Source organism: Passer montanus, unplaced genomic scaffold (genome assembly GCF_014805655.1).
Source record: "Passer montanus isolate IOZ18808 unplaced genomic scaffold, ASM1480565v1 scaffold20, whole genome shotgun sequence".
NCBI classification, from domain to species: Eukaryota; Metazoa; Chordata; class Aves; order Passeriformes; family Passeridae; genus Passer; species Passer montanus.
Genome location: NW_024366592.1, coordinates 12,620,982 through 12,626,572, shown reverse-complemented (window position 1 = coordinate 12,626,572; position 5,591 = coordinate 12,620,982).

Below are 5,591 nucleotides of genomic sequence, written 5' to 3'. Positions count from 1 at the left end.
GCAGCTGATTTTGGCCCCTTGTTTTGTTTCAGTACAGGATTGATAATGAATTCCTCACCTTTATCTGAAAGACATTCATTATAACTTGTAAGAAATCTACAGAAATACGTAGGTAATTCTCATACATAGGTAGTAGCAATAAGAGCTTATGCTAGGAGTGGGATCTTCTTGGCTTCTACAAATATTTGCTGCATTTTCTTAGTGACTTTTAGAAGAATGTGGAGCACATTAGAATAACCAATGGAATTTGTCATAGTGTCCATGGAATAAAAGGTATTACTGCCTCATTTTACTGCTGCAAAATGAAAGACTTGAATCAAATATTTACTCTGTTGCATTTTGTAGATTGTTGACGTGTTTAAAAAATTAATACAGACTTGTGACAATAATTACAAATTTTTAAGTATAGGTCTTCCTTTTTTATTGTGCTTTTTGCTTTATTTTATTTATTTCGCTTTATTTCACATTGAGAACTTTATAGAAACACTGAAGTGTTCTGGACACTTATACAGATAAAATTTGCTGCTTATAAGTTTACATTTTATGACTACTCAAAAATGCGAGGGAGACAGCTCAAGATGCAGCTATGCCATTTCTTGGGACAAACTTGAATCCAGTCAACAAAACCCCAACCAGACAACCCCTGCATCCCAGTGATGAGGGATAAGAGGGACACTGGGAACTGCTTTTTCCCCCTAGCATAGGCAATCTTGGACCCAGGAGCTGGAAGCAGCTTTTCCACAGACAGGGAAAGTCCTGTCAGGAGCTGGGGTTCTTGGGATTGCCAGAACCACTGGGCTCACAGCAAAGTAGCTGTGGGGGTGAGGGTTCCAGGTGGTGGGATTTCCAAATCCACAGTTCTGCTTTGTGGGAATCGTGGGGATCCTGACAGATCTGGCTTTCAGTCAGAAACCTCTTCCTACATACTGCTGAAATTCTGCACTGGAAACTGGAGAACCTGGAAGCCAATTAAAATCCAAATTATTTTCTGTCTTCATAGTTATTTTTTAAATGTTATTTAGCTTAATAAAGGCAAAAAGCTCTGTTTTTGGGGAAGCTGTATAATTTAAATTTCTCACAGAGAACCAAAGGAATAGTCACTGTTTCATGATGACTGTAAAGTCACTGTGTAATTAACAGACTCAGCTTAGTATTTTTATCAAGTCTTGTATGCTGCAGGAAGCCATATAAGTGACCTAGCAAACATCTCTTGCTGAACTGTCAAATACTTTCTTTTCCTCTGCCAGCAGCTTCTAAAGAAGAATCATGCAAGTAATGTGACCTAATTTGATGTTCTAGAAAAGAAGGATGTAAATTCCTCTAGAAGGAGCTGGATTAATCCTGTTACAGCTCATTTTACATTGCTGGCCTTAAACTGAAATCAAACTCTGGTCCCAGAAAAGCAAGTGCTCTAACACTGTTCTGTCTGGAAAAGGTGTGGTGGCAGAGCCATTCCTTTTTAGAAGTTGTAATGTTTATCTGTGTGAGAAAGATCTGTGTTACCTACTTCTACTAGTTTTATATTTTCCTTCAGTCAGTAAATTTACCAACAAGGAACACCAGCAGTTCTTAAGCAAACATTTTTCATATACTTTGAGACTCTTGGGTAATAAAAATTATGCCTTGTATTTTTGCCAAAGCATGAAGACTCAATTTAGTAGCACTTGGGTGAAACTGCCACTAATTTCTAGGAAAATAACTCAGCTTTTTGCCTTTTATTTTTGAAATATTTGTTTTCAGTCCTCAGTGGATTGCATCTAAACTTCTTATCAGAAGAACCAGTTAGTCTTTGATACTGAAATGAATCAACAAGCTCTGGTGATGAGGTTTTGGAAAGCCAAAATAGAAGGAATGGTATGGGAAAACTATTAATTCTGCTTGCTGAAGTGTGACCCTTGTAAATGCTGAATAAGCCTGCCAAAGAGAATCTTTGTCTGGAGGATCTGTGACAGAGCATTTAGTATTCCCATTTTTCATACCTGTTTTCAAGGAAGAGGTGCTAACAGCAAAATTTTAGCTGTCTTTGGAGAAAACCAGAATATAGAGATGGGCTGACCAAAGCTGTACCTTCTCTTTGGTCTGTGCCTGGCAGCTGTAGAATACAGGCTGCATTTTATGGTGTAAAGCCACCTTTGAAATTCTGTTTCAGTCATGAAAAGCTATTCAAGATTAAGAGGAAAATTACTTAATGGGCATGAGGTTTTCTACTTGTATATGCAGTGCAGATTCCTTGACAGGGTGACAGTATTTAATGTCATGAAAATGTTGTGTAAAATTATATGTGTGGGTTGAATTGAATAAAAAATTCTTGCTACAGGGAAAGGTGAGGAGTAAATGCCACTGTTTGGCATCTTTAACTTGCTCGTGGTGACCACTGTAAAGTGCAGGTGCCCTTTAGAGCATCTGAACTGAGGTTATTGCAAGGAAAAAAATGCCGAGAGTCTGGATTTGTCAAGGATGTCACTTAGTGCCCTTCACCTCTTGTCACCAGCTCTGCGACCTGTGTGTGCTTCTGTGGGAACTGATGACAAACAGGAGGAGAAGAATGCAGGCAGTTAAACACATGTACAGACCTTGCCCAGGACAGGTGCTTCTACCCTGCTGCAATGCCAGAAATGCCACTGTTAGAAGGTGGCACTGCCCAGACAGGTGGGAGTCGTACCTGACGTCCTTTCTTCTGAAATAATTCACTCTGGACAGCAAAATCTTAATGATGAAAGAGTTATTTTATAACTTTTCCTGTTGTATGAGAGGTGAATGAAGCCACAGAAGGTGGTTATGGAGAGGGGATATAATATAAGGGAGGAAATTATCATGGAATTATTTGTGTTGAAGGGGGCTTTAAAGAACAACCAGTTCTGTCTGAGAGGATTGAGATTGCATGTTCTAACCCTGTTCTGGTATTTCTGTGAGCTTAAATGTTGATCACTTTATCGCATCTGTACCTCATTTTCCCCTCAGAGGAATGTTTAATTTATACTTCTATAGTATTTTGAGCATTAGTCTTTCATGCCTCATTTACTGTTTTTTTTTGCCAGTGCTGTACCCAAAAATACAGAGCTATTCTCTGGTATTCACACCAGGTCAGCTGAGTAAAGAGATGCCTGTCCTCTTCTTGTATCTTTACCTCATGGAGATCTCAGGACACACCATCAGTGCTGCATAAAAATAAATTTATTACTTCATACTATATACTGGATGTGGTAGAAGTCAGTAGCAACCACAGGATTGTTGTCCTATGGAACCACAGAATTAGAAGAATATGTTGTTGTTATTATGTATAAGGACAAACAGTTTTATTTCAGATTGCGTAAGTTGAAGAGCTTGATTTTATGATATAATAGCATTTAAACACTAAGGTGCAATCTTACCCCAGCATTTAGAAGCAAGTTCTTTTGAAGATTATTCCTTGGAGATTAGGCCAGATTCTGGGTAAAGAATGGTGGTGGTTCATAGTTCTCTTATTTCCTTTCTCACTTCTGTCAGAATAACCTGCAAAGGGAGAAAAACAACATTCACCCTTTATAATAAAGGCTTCAAAAGAGAAAAGCCATGGAAATGAGTCAACTTAGGATGTGAAGTCAGTGTTGCAAGCTCTGCCAAGTGCAGCTTGAAGATGAGACAGCTTGAGCAAGCACTTCCTCTAGGCACACACTTTCCATATGACACATTTTTTAAATTGGGAAATGGTCTGTGGACTTCAGTTTGTGATGCTCAGTTCTGGTCTCATTGGCCAGTTTCTCTGCTTTCAGAATATACGTTGAGCAGTGTTTTCAACCAGCCCTATGAAGGGCTGAGAAAAGGTGGAGAAATGTTCTCTGCTGGAGTAATTATCAATACCCATAGGAAAAAAAGTCACTGAACAAAACAAGGTTATTGTGTGATGTTTGTAACACACACAGAAATATGAAGTATCTTGTATCAAATAGTCTATGTAACGTAGAAAATCTCTTAAAATTGGTGTTAAATCATGCAAACACTCTGCATGGACCAGCACACAATGATGTGCTGCATCTCACTTCTCAGAGGAGCTATAGTAGGTACTGGCATCTTCCTGACGGCTGTTACAGTTCACAACTTCTTCTAAATCTTCACTCTAGTCACTGAGAATACAGCAAAAAAATACCATGATAGAAAAGGCACCAACCTTGTGCAGTCTGTGGCCCACAGGATGTGATGTTAGTTTTGATTGACATCCTGTTTTATATTTTAGCATTCACCTTCTGCTTTGTATTGCTCATGTCAATTCAATGTCTATCAAGTTTGCTGAGTTACTCCAAAATTGCAGAGATGTAACTGAGAGCAGAATTTAGCCTTCTGTGCCCTTCTAAGGGTGCTAAGTTTGAAGAGATACGTACAGAGCAACACTGGCTAAATGGCAACTGAAGGGGATTATGAAAACCATCTGTAAATATTTAAAAGATGCAAAAACTAAAGAGGAGGGGGGTTTGGACTGCATGTTCCAGTAAGAATTTCAACTTAACTAACAGGAATAAAACTAATAAAGGGAAATAGGGAAGATTTAGAGAAGCAATATGCCTGGAAACTTAGAAATCAGTCTCATAATGTACATATATTTCTCTGAGAATGGAGTGATAGCCACTGTGTCATTTCCAAGAAAACAGGAGGAAAAAAGCTATGCCTTTGTGGTATAAAGTACTCTTAAGTTTCCTGGGAGGTGGCAAGACAGGATTTCATGTCTGCTTTCTGTTTGGTCTGCAGAAATTGATTGATTTCTCCCTCCCTCTGTTCCATCTTTAGGAAGCATGTGGATGACGATCAAGGTCCAGGCAGATGTGCTTCATTTCCAGTTGGCTTAATAAGGTGACTGATTTTAAAGCAGAAAGGAGGATCCCATGAAGAAACAAAACTACATTCCTACACGAGGTACCTTCCATGAAAGACAAAGCCTTGCAGGGAGAAATCCTTAAGTTAAATTAATTCAGGTTTAGATGAAGGGTAAAGAGAATTGTATGCTCCAAGGCACTATCAGCTCTTTCCTAATGGGCATTGGTTCACTCTTAACAGTGCCAAATATCATCAAAGCATCTTTGAGATCCAGTGGTTTCAAGAGGAATTCAAGGCCCTTGGCCCCCAGGAAGGAACAGATAATGTACGTATCAATTTAGGAGTATCTTGAACTGAGGACTTACCAGAGTTGAAGCCAGTTTGGTTGTCTCCCAGAAGTCTTATTTTAAGCTCCTTAAACTGAACCATAACAGCTCCTGCCTGGCATAAATTATAATCCTCCAAAATGCTCTGTATTCTTTCATGCAAGCAATTTATAGTGACTGTTTCAACTCTGTTCCAAAGAGCAGTTTTAAATCCCAGCAGAAATAGCCTGACCCCAAAAACAGGGGCTGCTTCCTTCCGCCCCTCCTAGTGTGTGCAGCACCCAAGTTATCAGAGTGCTCTGGGCCTATTCCCACAGCGGAAATTGTACCAGCACAGGCCAGCCAAGCCTCCCTTTTTGAAAAATGAATCTCTCTCCTCACTCACCAATCAAAGATGGAAATTGCAGTGGGTCAGTAGCTTGGCTCCAAGCTTGACCAGCTACACAAGAGGATGTGAGTGCTTCTGTTGAGTAGTTG